General features: G+C 41.8%; 1 protein-coding gene across 8 annotated transcripts in view; it reads right to left on the reverse strand.

The window, feature by feature from the left end:
- EBF1 (EBF transcription factor 1) overlaps nucleotides 1-14,084 on the reverse strand; it is a 388,135-nt gene that overhangs the window by 58,318 nt on the left and 315,733 nt on the right. The window lies entirely within an intron of this gene.

Genomic DNA, 14,084 nt, shown 5'->3' on the forward strand with positions numbered 1-14,084 from the left:
ATGAGCTGACATCATTTATTGTATTGTTCTTCCCAAACATTGCCTGCTTATTCTTTTAAAACTAAAATTCCTTTAGCTCCAAACTGACTTAGCATACTCCCTGCAGGGATACACACGAAAATCATGACTCAAAAATGTGGAGCTAGAAGGGGCTGAGATAATATGTTGTCACTCCCATATTTATCACCACATTTCCTGAATCATCCAGCTCCGTAATGATGATTTCTTTCCATTCTTTGCACTGTTTGGCAACTACGTATTTTGTGAATACCTAAGAAGACTTATAAATATTCTCTTGCCTTGCAGCCAATAAATCTCGAAAATTAAAAGACAAAGTTAAAATGACTGTGCACTTCACCAACGTCTCTGCTAAATGTATCGTATATCTCGCAATTTCAATATTCACCGTTTAAGGCTCGGTGATGGCTTTCAATCTTACTTCGTGGATAAAGAAGGAGGGGGTAGGCTTTGCAGGTGATGGAAAGCTATGGGGGGGAGTTTGTCTTGATGGTTCGATGTTTTATTCTTTCTGCTTCTTGATCCTTCCCTCACCATCCACCTTTGTTGATTTCAGGCATCTGTCTCTTGTTTGAGGAACTTTTTTTTTTTTTCTTTTAGAGTCAGAAATGGAGAGACAAACAATATAGAAACAACAATTTCAGGGATCTGGTGCAATGACATGGATCAATGCTTATTGAAATTTCAGGAAGCTTGATCTGCTGAGGACATAGTCAGGCAGTATGGCTCATATTTCTAGATAATGATCACAGAGTGGCTGGGGGATGGGGAGGGAAAGAGAAGCTTCTGGGCAAATGCTAGCACGATTTTAGCACTGAGGAAAATCCACAGATGCAGAAGACAAAAATGTGTTTGCCTGTGTGATTCACATAGGCTCAAAGGATGCCATCTATATACTGTCCCTCTCCCATGGTGCTAATTACTAGCTAATGCATCACTTCAGTCTCCACTGTGCCTCACCAGGTCACCCCTTATTTCTTTCCTAACCCTTTCGTGAATCTGCCAATGGTCTTATTTACATCTTATTTTCCTCCTGTGTATTGTCTACCTTCTTTGCCGAGAATATAAGTGACTTGAGGGCAAGACCACATCTATCTGGGTGAGGCACATGCCTGGAACAGGGTATGTTATTGACAACGTTTTCATTAAGGAGGAATTTGAATGTTACCACACCCTCTCCTCTGGAAAAAAATAACATTTGCATTTCCTCAACTACTTACAGGATCCTCTTCAAGTCTGGAAAGAACCTAGAATTCTTCGGCAGGGAAATACAGACTACTGAAGGAGTCTCCCTGTTGGCAAGGCCCTGCTGAGTTAATCTGTCACTTAACAGCTCAGAAATTACAGATACACTTGTAAACATGGATTTACAAATGAGGATTTCAATATCGCAGGCCCTATGAAAGGTTTGGCTCAGAAACCATCCTACCCCTGTCTAGTCTAAAGCTTGTCCTGCAATATAAAACAATGCCATGTCCAAGCCAACGCCAACAATGTCCATGGTCCAAATGGACTGTTTTCCTTTTAGCGACTTAGGAAGAAATACAACAGAGGCGCACTTCCTCCGCCAAGATGTGCATTCCTTCCAAACAGAAGGGCCCATTATAGAAAAAGCAGGCCTGCCTGCTCCCTAAATGAGCCACGCAGTATTGGGATTGTCATTAGCTCCGATCAGGCAATGAAGAACTTCAGACAACCGGAGCCAATGGGTTATAAAGCCCGGGCACAGTGGCCTTCTGGCACTGGGGATTTCTGAGCTATTTATTTATTTATTATTATTATTATTGCAGGTCCCACTCCCCCAGGTGCAGCCATCCCAGCTCTGCAGGGCCCATGTAACAAGGCGATAGTATCTAAGAAATAATGAGCGAAGGAGCGCTGTTCTTTCTTCCAGAGCAATCTTAGGTGCGATCTTACACCGTAAAGGACTGGATCAATACTGCCAGCAGCCAGCCGCTCGATACCCGCTGAATTATTGCTTCATTTTTCTTCTTATTATAGATGAGTTGTGTTATTATTTTCCCCAAATCGATATTTTACAACCTTTTTTATCCGTTTCTCCATAAATTTTGTGATTACTTTAAACTGGGAATTCCGGTACACTAAATAAGATGCACTATGTGAAGAGGACAGAATGTACTGCCATGTTTTTTGTTTTTGTTTTTGTTTTACTCTTTTAGACACAATGCCTCGTTTAAAGACACATCATAATCAATAGCTGAAGGAACATTTTCTGGTAAAAAAGTTTACCATAACCCTGTGCTCACAAAATAAAAGTGCAAATCCTTTAAAAAAGCAGCAGCCCAAACAACATAAAGCTGAAACAACACAAAAGGTGGCGCGATTGATCAGCACTTTGCATCTGAAATTTCATTCCTAATGCTCCTTCTTCCCTCCAGTTAAAGGGCCAATGCAATTCCCTTAAATTGTTTCTCACAAAGGAGATAACTCTTGCACCTTGGAGAGACTTAATTGGCTTCTATAGCTGTCTCCTGCTAAGTGTTTAAAACATCAGCAAATCAAATCATGTAAACCCATACCCTGCTCTGCTGTCAGTTTGCTCCAAGCTTGATTATTTAGAGGTTCACATTAGCAGCGCCTACACTTAACGAAAGAGATTGGGAATATACTCCCTCTGTGAGTTCCGGGACGACTTGAGTTAATTCTATGCTTCCTATGAAATAATGCGTGTTATTTGGCAGAGAATGCTCAGTGGTAACTAAATAATCATTATAGTGCAGCCAGTGGTAATTACATGGTAATTCACATTAACTTCATCATAAGCACTGCATTTTTCACTATATCCATCTGAGAATGAGGCAGAATCATAGTCTTTCATTTCTTTTTAATGCCACCCAAAATAAAAATAAAGTGAAGTCATTTTAAGGACAGGAGGACAAGGAATATAACCCGGGTGAGTTAAGCTACAGATTTCATTAGAGAAAGGCTTAAATCCATTAAGTCTAATTAGACATGACATCCCAGAATTCGCAAACAATAGTTCTAATAAACTCATTAAAAATTTTGGTGGCTTCCTTAGAAAATGGGAGAATATTATATTATAGGCTGTTATATTGCATTAAGCTTTTATAATTTTATATGGGCTCTTCTCTTTTTATGTAAAAGCCTACGAAACTTTATAAGAATAGTTCTGCTTAAATCAATGAGTCTTAAACAACAATGTACTTCATGTAACATGCACTTAATAATGTAATAAACTATTCTAAGTAGTATAGAATAAAAAGGAAAGCACTTTATTCTGATTGGCCGAGAAGTAACCGGATATAGGGACTCAATTCCTTATAGCATTGCAGTGCACGATTTACAATCAAATCGCCATTTACATACACATTATTTAATTTGGGCAATTATGAAGCCCTGAAACCACTTTTTCCTTACAATCTGGATCTTCAGAAAGGCTCACACCATGAATGCATCATATATAAGTACACCAAAAAGCATTCTGAGAAGAAAGCGGTCGGAAGCACTCTAATCAAATACTTATATTAGTGGATTAAATTAGGTCTGTTTTTAAATGAACCACCATAATTAGCTGTAGTTGGGGAAGTGGAAAGAATATATTTTACTTTTTACTCATTACAATGGACAATTGGTCTTTTTTTCCTCCTTTCATTTCACCAAAAGCTGACTGCCTTCTTAGGAAGGTCTGAAAAAAAGTATTTTATTTGAACTCTAACACAAGCCCCAAGCAAAGGTCTAGAGCAGAACTCCCTTGTGCCATCTGGATCTTGGGGTATGAATTGGGATGTTTCAGTGACACAGCAACATCCTCATCTTCGATCATTGCAGGGCTGGCCTGGTAACGATTCACTCATCCGTCCATGTCAGCCAGTTGGGCAGCAAACAGTAGCCCAAACCCTCCCCACTATAGAGAACCCCTTCCCAGGCAGGTCTTAATCTGGTCCCCAATAACCATCACTAGCAGTATTTCTCTCTCAGGGTCCCTGATGATGATGATTTAGCCTCCAAACCACTAAACCGAAGATCATATGGCAAAGCTGATCACCCCTCCTCTCCTCTGGGACTTCCAGGGAACTGAGATTTAAAGCATAATGCAGGGTCCACAGATGCCCTAGGACTGAGCAGGAATGTCCCCATCTATCCCCACAGGCTCCAAGTACAGGCACACAGTGGGGACAGCACATTCAGGAGGCCCTGCCAAGTCCCTCCCTGATCTGGACCTCAGGAATCTGACCTTCCAGGCCCAATGAGGTGTCCTGACAGCATGCTGGTGTCTGACAGCATCCTTTCATAAAAAGACAAGATGAAGGAAATTCCTTAGATTGCTTGAATCCACTTCCCTAATGGTGAAATGGCCCTTGAATGTTTTGTGGGACTTTGATTTACTCAGAGGTGAAGAAAATCTCCTTTTATTGATCAACAGAAAAATCAGACCAGTGATGCCCATAATGCTTTTTTAAAAAACAGAACACATCTTGGAGAGCCAAGCTCTCAATATGCTATACTGTCTCATCCTTTCCTGGAGAGTCTACCCAAAGACTGATGACCTTGAAAAGGTCAAGCTGATCTTGCCAGATGACCATGGCAATGTCAGTTGAATGATTTTCATAAATGTTACAAAAAGTGTAATGTCTTTACCTATTTGTAAATATGGAAGTCTATTCACAAAGTAATTTAAAAATTCATTTATATATGATTTGTTCTGGCTCTGAATATAAATCAATCCTGTGTTAGTTTGGGGCCTCAGTTGACTCCTATACAAGTTGGGATATTGGTCAGGCTACCTCCAGGGGTATTTTTTCATGTCTAGAATTCAGGCTAAATTTGTCTAGTCTCTGCAATTCTTTGTTATAAGATCTAGCACTAGTTGAACACTTACTATATTCCATGCCCTGTGCTACACTTTTCACATATGCAGTATCCAACTGAATCTTCACAGAAATCCTACCAGATAGTATCACCCCCATTTGACAGACAAGGTAACAGATTCTTATATTGGTTAAGAAACTAGTTAGATGTTCACTGAGCCAGGGTTCAAACTGGAGTCACTCTTGACTTCAGAGAGCTAGAGTCAAACAGTTTCTGTGTAACTAGATGAGACCAAGGGGAGAGACACAGTGTGAAGACAAGGTTTCAATTGAGGGACCAAAGAAAGGACTCTGGGAAAAAGATCTACCCTAAGTGAGCCAAGTATTTTAAACTCTGGAAGCCTATTTTTTATAATATATATAAAGATAAGGACAATGTGCATAATCAGGTTATCTTTTTTTTTCCTAATTTTTTTTAAAGATTTATTTGTTTATTTATTTATACAAGCACTGGGTATAGTCAGAAGCACGGGAGGGTGAGAGAATTCACCAGAGCCAGAGCGGGGAGCAGAGCAGGCAGAAAGACTGAAGCACATTGCTGAGGGGAGCATCGGGTGGCAGGAGAGGTCTGCGCGCCATGTGGGACCCTCCTCCGGTGGCCGGGGAGCAGCCGGGGATCGAACCGGCGCTGCAGAGGCTGCGGGCAGCTTCACAACCCAGCGCTCAACTGCTGCGCCACCAGGGAGGCCCTAATCAGGTTATCTTTAAGACTCATGTTCCAGAAATTCATGATGAAACTTTGTAGTCACTCATTTATGCATTCCTCCACTCGGTGATGTGACTGATATCACTGAGTGTTCCCACTCTGTGCTAGGCACTCTGAGACACTGAGATGCAGCAGTAATCATGGCAGACAAGGGTCCTGCTTTCACAGAGCTTTCTAGTGAGAGGCAAAGACTACCCTCAAGCACACAGATAATCCAGAGCACATCAGCAGTGGTAAGTGCTATGAATAAAAGTGCTACAGGATATCAAAGTGTCGATGCTAGAGGGGCAGCCTAAGACTCTCCAAGTCCCCAGTCTAACTAGTGGATTATGTCCATTGGAAACTGACAAAAAAAAAAAATGGAGTAAAAGTGGTATAAGCCCATTTTGCAGATGTAAACATAGAACAACTAATCAATGACTGGAAGTAATGCAGGTCTAATGTAAGAACTCTTTATGAGGTAACCTAACAGCTCTACCCTCATTTTTCACACCTGAAAATAAGGCTAAACATACCTGTCCTCCCTACCTCACAGGTTAACAAAAGAGAATTGATCAGGGAAGACTTGGTGCACTGAGAAACCACATGTTAGTGAATGTGCTTAATTGCACAGACATAAGACAAGACACGCAGAGACTGTACTTTAGCCCTTGACATAACGCTTTCCAATTAGTGACAATAGTTTCACTTTGATGTTAATTATTTTATTAAGTGAAACTCCCAAGCTTTTACAGGATCCTCTATGTCTTCTGAGCCAACCAGAGCAAATGTTTCATTTTTCTTGCTTTAAAGAAATTGGAGAAGTACAAGATCCTCCAACTTGTTCAGCACAGATGCTCCTGGGCCACAATCCTCTACCCGAACCTCCCAGTAGCCTCAGCGCTCAGCCTGGCCTCCGTGGATATTTTAAAAATCAGTTAACTTTAAGAGGAAATGATGCACATGTGTAGAATGACTGGGAAGGCCTTATTCTGAGCATATATTTAAATGTGAATATATTTTTGGCAGTATGCATAGACCTAAATTAACTCCATATTAACTGGGAGTTGGTACTTCCTGACACTAACTCCGGAAGCTGACCCCAAAGGGCTCTACCAGCAGGTCAGGTCCTCCACCCATGTTGGAAAGCAGTGAACCCCAGCTCATGTTAACAGGAAAAAGATGAACAATTACATTTGTGAGGCCAAAGAGTGGTGGGGACCAGGGGAGGTCTGCTCTGCTATTGTTGGTCCTGCCCATGATTTAGCGAGTCCCAGCTTCTGTCTTCCCCACTCTGCTGAAAGATTTGGCAGGAAGTCTCTAATCTGACATGAATAAGATGGTTTCCACCTGTACTTTCAGTACCCTGAATAATCTGAGGTCCACTGACAAGCATAAGCATAGTTTATTCACGTCAAAAATATTATGGTGTGTAGTATTCAGTTCATATCAGGGATCATATATGGCAAATAATCTATCAACAAGAAAGGAATGTCAATTTGTTGAAATATATAAATACATGGAGAGAATATCTCTATGGAAAAAGCAGTTCTCTTGTTATAGATGTAGATGATTTTAAAGTCTGTCTTATGACAATCTACATCCCCAATTATGCTCTTTTATACTAAGTGCCATAGGGGAATGAAATAACCATAAACGATGGTGGTTTGGGGACACTCTCAGAGTTCACCTAGAGAAATCAGTCAAAAGAAAAAGGGGCATTAGAAAACCAACACAAATTTAGTGACCTTTCCTCAGGGACTGACCTCTTGCTATTACAATCATCAAAACAAGTTTTATAAAGATAGGCTTAAAAATAATGTTTGGAGGGCCTCCCCGGTGGTGCAGCAGTTGAGTGCTGGGTTGCGAAGCTGCCCGCAGCCTCTGCAGCGTCAGTTAGATCCCGGCCGCCAGGCGAGGGTCCCACATGGCGCGCAGACCTCTCCTGCCGCCCGCTGCTCCCCTCAGCAGTGTACTTCCGTCCTTCTGCCTCTTCTGCTCCCTGCTCTGGCTCTGGTGAATTCTCTCACCCTCCCGCACTTCTGACTGTACCCAGTGCTTGTATAAATAAAAATCTTAAAAAAAAAAAAATAAAAAAATAATGTTTGGAGGTTCACACATAGCAAGTGGTTACTTATGACTCAAGATAAAATTTCCAGCAAAAGCACCATGCAAAAAGAACTGGATCTCAAACAACTCAGAAGAAAATAAGGTGGCCTAGAGGTTAAGTCTCAGTGCTATCACTGAGACGGCACGAGTTCGACCCCGGCCAAGGAGCTACCCACATGGCACAGCAGACCTCCCCTGTCTCACCTACTGCTACCCTCAGCAGTGTATTTCAGTCAATCTGCCTGTTCTTCTCCCCACTTTGTCTTCGGTGAATCCTCTCACCACCCCCCTGCACCTAGGGCCTACACCCCAATTCTTCTATGCATAAATAAATTTTAAAAATATCTTTTAAAAATGTTTAAAAAAAAAGAAAAGAAGATGGACTAGGAACAGCTCAGGTTTTAATGTCAAAGGTGGCCTATGAAGTGTCTGAACAAAAAATATAAATTCTAAACATGGGGAAACATTAAGTAAGAACTGTACGTTATATATGTAGTTTTAAATATGTGTGCATAACTAAATGAACGTGTGTGATATTGAGTAGACAATGGATAACTCATTTGGTATCTATAACTATGTAGATGGTGAATTTGGCCTCACACTTATAAACATTTTGTTAGGAAAATGGGGGAAATCTTATATTGAAGAGGGCACTCTATTCTGATCTATCTGATGCTGAAAGTTCTACGAAAAGAAAGATGTGCCTATCCAATGAATAGGAAATGATTAAGTAAATCTTGATATAATCACACGACAGACTTGTGTATGATATACCACCTAAAATGCATTTAGGAAGAATTTGAACAAACACAGGAAATGTTTATTTTACAAACTAAATTACAAAGCAGGGTGCAAAATTATATAAACATACTGCAGTTCACACTGATAAAAATACCTAAGAGTACACAGAGAATGTTAGAAGAAAGTACTGAGAAATATTACCAGCGATTATCTCTGAGAGGTAGGAAATTGGATCTCTTCAACACTTCTCTGTCTTGAAATTTTCTCTATTGAGTATGCGTTATGTGTATAATGACATGATTTGGCTAAAATATACCTAAGGCTCCAGTTCCTGTCAGGCACCAAATGTCCTAGAAATCCCCACATGCTCACATCACCAACAATCTTAGGTGAAGGAATCATCAGTTCCAAAAATGAACAGGCTGAAGCAGCAGCCAAGAGGCTGCTGGAGAACCCTGGACCCAGTTCTGCCTTTCCTGTCTATAGAATCCTTGGAAGTCCCTCAGCTGCTTAGGGTTTCTTATCTTTAAAATGGGTTGATAGAGAGAGGTTTACCCAGACTCTCGAGGGGAAGTATTTGACATTTCAGTAATGCAAAAAGGAGATTGAGAGAAAAGATAAGGTGAAAATAAGTTTGGAACAGGAAAGAATAGGCTGAAAGTCAAGAAAGGTGGTTGGGAGCCAACCGGAGTAGAAAGTGGGTAGAGAAGAGAGTTCTAGTGTTACAGGGAGGGTGACTGGCCTGGTGCTGTGCACTTGCATACATTTGAGCTTCAGATGTTAAGTGCTTTGGATGAGTTCCCATTTTTACTTACAGATACATGGCACTGCTTCACAGCAGGGGGCTGTTTTGGGGATTCACTGACACCCCCGTCCAGGTGATTCAGGTTGAATCACAAAGGACTCCACACTGGCTGAATCTAATTCTACTTCCCCCGGGAGCTGGTCCCAACCGCTAACACACCAGGCCCTCTGAGACATCAGCCTCTGGGTTCCAAACACACTCAGCCAGAGCGGCCCTGGGAGAAAGAAGGACAGGACAGGCAGCCCGAGCTCAACACGGCTGTGCTTCCACAGGATGCTCAGCCTGTCTCACTGTAAGATCCCGCCAAGGGATGAAATGATTCTCAAACACCTACCTGCCCTGAGGTTTACCATATAGCATTAAGTGAAAAAGAAAAACTGCCTAATACCTTGGGAGGTGGCACCCATTTTGGTAGGTTTCGGCACAGGAAGGAGCCGAGCCCTGAGCCACTGCAAGTCACAGCTGCAGTTAACGTTCAGAGTGTTTTAAAACCGACAGAGACGTGGGCGATTTTAATATTGTTGTAATTACTTTCTATTGGTGCTCCCTCAGTTTTCTGAAATCAGCATATACTGCTTTGTGAGAAACAAAGAAAAAAACAAGTTTCATGTGCTGGTGCGTGCCACATCACTTAGTTCACAGTGAACAGAAAGACTAGCATCTACAGTTCTGCCAATGCGGGCAAATGAAAGAGAAAATAATCAAACATTTGGAATAAATGAATAAATCTCAGGAAAGGAGAAAAAAATAAATTCAGTTGTGTCTCCCTTTCTATCCCCCCACCAAGAAATTAGAGAAAGTGTGTATGTGTGTGCGTGCGTGTGTGTGCGTGTAATTAAAAAACTGAAGGGTTAGTTTATCATGATGCTGGGGAGAAAAGCAAAAACAAAAGCCTTGAAAACCTCCAAATAGTTTATTGGCTTTGAAAACCAAATCATGTTATATCACTCTAAAGAGATTAGAGGTTCAAGACTTTATAGCATTGCATTACATTGGCAAGAATACATCTCAAGTTCAGTTCCTACCTTTATTGTTAATAGCTTTCTAATCCCCGAGCAGAAATTTATAGTTTGGAAACGGCAACACATCTTAAAGATTAAAGCCAGGTGACAAATAGATCGTGTCCCTTAATAACCAAATCACATGCCTTAGATTGGGGAAGCTTATCTGCTTTTTCCTTCTATACGGTTTCATTGGTAGGAAATACTTTATATCCCTATTACATGAATGATGAATGGGACCACTGGTTACGCTCCCTTATTTGCTTGGCTGTAGTCAATATGTTTTCTTTGGACGGGGATTTCTGTGATTTATCTCTCTCCTGGTCTTATCACTTATTAACTCTGAGTAGACAGGAAACACCAAGGTCGTCTATACGGCCTAGTGGCCATTTAGGCCTCTCATGTCAGTGAAAATCTCCCTTTTAATGATCCTCCTACACTAGCTACTCAAGTCCTGATTACACTGCACTCCAAATAGGAAAGAAAGGTCATATTTCTTGGAAAGCATGTACATAAAATATGCAAAATAATATGCTTCCTTGAGACCAGCTTTATTCTTTTCAGAAAGGGCTTTCGTTATTTCACAGATGCCAAGGACAGTGGCCTCTGCTAGTGATTCTCATGGCTGCCTGTCCCGTTACGGAACCAATAGAGTTTAACTTCACAAAAGCCCTCGAGGTCCGAATCACCTACGGCATCTGGCTACATGGACCAGGAGAATCTGATTTCGTGCATAAAAAAGGCCCCTGAAGTGGAGAAGCATCCTGGGCTGCACTCTTTGGATCACAAAAGCCAAAGGAATCAACATTCCCTATGCCTTGAATTCTTTTCTTTGTATGTAAATGGTTCATTTGGAGTCATATTCAAGACATGTGGACGGGAGCAGCCTGTTAATTTTTCTTTCTTCTTGGGTCTTTTCCAATTAGGACACCGCCAAGGCAGAACCGCGAGCACAGTGTTCGTGACACTGCCTTTTCTCAGCTGAATCCTAAGTGAAAACAATTTGATCTGAAAGAAAACACATTCTTCTTTCCCCGATCCTTCCCGAGTTTGCTTAGGCCTGCCTTCACAACAATTCCCATGTGCACGGCGTTAGCCTCTGCCCATTCTTTCGCTGATACGCAGAAGACCCTTGGGACACCCAGAGGAGGGCAGGGCCCACCTGTCCATTAAGCCAAGGAAGCCCAAAATCTACTTGCCTCAAGCCCCCTGTCTCTCTCACCCCTACAGCCAAGCCCTCTCCAGGTCCTGTCCACTTCCCCTCTGAAATCTCTCCTGCACATCTCTCTTTACTCCATCTCCATCCATTACCACCAAATCAAAGTCACTGATCTCTGTCCCCGATGACCGTGGTGACCTCCTCACCGGTCCTCCTAAACCCACTCTGCTTTCCCATGCTCCATCTATTCAGAGTTGGGTGTTTTCCAAAATGCAATCTCTTCACGGTCACCTGTCATTTCTGATGCTGCCTATTGTACCTAAGATGACGGAGAAACTCATCCCGTGCCTTATGAGACTTGCCCTTGCACTCTTCTTAGTCTCCCACCCCCTTCAAGGTCTCTTGAGTTTTCAGCCTTCCTGGCACACTTCCAGCCTTCCAGAATACCACATTTCCTCCCATTCAGTGCCTTCTTACTCACTTCTAAAAGCTCATTCTCTCTTCCCCAGTCCGCCCTATTATCCCCCCTTTGACTTGCCAGCTTCACTCTCAATCATCTTGCAGCCTCAGCTCCTGCATCTTTCAGAAGGAAACTATTTCTAACTGGCCCATTGGAGTTCCTTTGTTATATGCTTGTCTGAAACTCTGTTCCAGTCTTTTAGGGCACTTGACCAGATTTGAAATGATAAACTTCTACATGTTCCTCTTACACTATACGATCAATGAGACACAGGCAGTGTCTGCTTTTCCTCACCACTGTACTAGATACTGCCTAGAATAGAACACGTAACCCACACATATTTGAGAGATGAGTGAATCAAGTAACAAAAATGGTAAAATCAGAAAAACAGGTAGGTCTTTTGAGTCCTGGCCTACTGCCTAGAAAGAACACATTTCTGTAACCATGATGAAAGCGAGCACATGTAAAGCGTGCTCTAGTGACCATTCTTTCTTTGGATTTTCAAAAGAGACATTTTCCCATTGTCTGCTTCCCTTCTTTCTGAGTTTACTTTTATTGAACACCCACAACACACCAGGCACTATATGCGCAGGCAGTATGTGTGGGTACTATCAAAATGTCCCCATTGTACAGATGAGAAAATGAACCATATTGATAATATAGAATCAACCTAGTTTTTTCTTTAACAGAAACCCCACTACTGTGTTCTCCTTCATGTAAAATATCAAGTGAAAATGGACAGATTCTTAATTAACACCTTATATTTACGTTCCATGTCATCTAGAGCTCAAAAAACAATGAGGACTACATTGATCCCTGGCAATTTGTCAATCAATTATTAAAGAACACTTATGGCAAGTAAGATACGGACTCAAGTTGCTGCAACACAGTGTATTGAGTATATAAGATCAGGGAGGTGAGTTCTCTCCTCACGGAGCTGGTAGACTTTGTGATTTGTCTACCCAACAAGAGAGCGAAGGCCATGAAGAAGTGAGGGTAAGAGAGAGAAGGCATACACATTCCACAAGAGAGAGCCAAGGATAGAGGTTCTGTCCATCAAGACAAGCCAAGGGAACAACAAGATCACCTGGTCCAATGGGCTTATGTTACAAGGAAGTGACTGGAGCCTAGAACATGGAAGCACTCGTCCTAAGTCTCAGTGCCAGGCAGCCACAGACTGGGGTTCCTAGGCCACCTTGTTCTCAGCCCAGGGCTCTATCCACTAGAGGGCAGTGGTCAAGGACCGTGCCAGAGGGGAACCAGACTTTGAACCAGATCTCACAGGGGAATTATGTCTGAAGTTGCTCAGTGTGAAGTTAGCTTGAGGCATAATGAAGGGACAGGTTTGCATGGAACTGGGAAAACACTGGGCCTGGACACAGATCTGTGCATGCCAAGCCCAGGGGCTACGTGCTGTAAATGGTGAACAGGTAAGACAGATGTCTCCACAGGGCGATGCTATGAAAGTGATTGCCAACGGTTCCTATGGGAATGAATTTGTGTAAGAAGAAGCTGAAGAACGTGAGATTGTTGAGGTACAAAGTCACCACTTTTCCTCTAAAAACGAGGACATTGTTTCTTCTACAATGACAGACTTCATTTATGGAGGAGGTGTCCAAGAACGAGAGATAGAACTTTCTGCAAGTATAGCTGAAAATCACTTAAATACCTTTCAAGGGGGCTGGCGAGGGGTTTTACTCACATTACTTATGGCCCCTAGAGAAGGGGTTAAAGTCTGGAATGGAACACAGGTCTTTTGTCCCTGAAAAATCCACAGAACTTTATCAAGTAGGGTACTGCCTTATAATAATATATATTGTTTAAGGCCACTCCTGAGAAAATATCTGTCCTATCACAGTTGCTACCTTTACATTTAAAAGTCTCTTTTACATGCTACCTTATCTATATTTAGCTCTTTTTATCTGTGGTGTATTGGTGTTACTCGTATCTTTAATTTACTAATGCCTACCATTTTGTTACTAAAAAGTCTTAAGGGACATTTTTAGTCCTCTAGGAAAAGGATGGTGAAGATAATACACATGAAATGTTTACACATTGTAATGGACTCAGCAAGCAATGAATGAATAACCATCATTCATTAATGGAAAATACTGATATCTGACTAGGCATTCATGTCAGCTCACGCTAGGAGCTCTCTCTATATATGTATCTCTCTGATGCTAAAAACAACCAAAGATGAGGTGACTGTGGTTCAGAGACATTATATGATGTCTCCAAAATATCCTCTCTAATGAG

The sequence above is a fragment of the Talpa occidentalis genome, unplaced genomic scaffold (genome assembly GCF_014898055.3).
Source record: "Talpa occidentalis isolate TD23 unplaced genomic scaffold, MPIMG_talOcc4v2.1 talOcc4.9, whole genome shotgun sequence".
NCBI classification, from domain to species: Eukaryota; Metazoa; Chordata; class Mammalia; order Eulipotyphla; family Talpidae; genus Talpa; species Talpa occidentalis.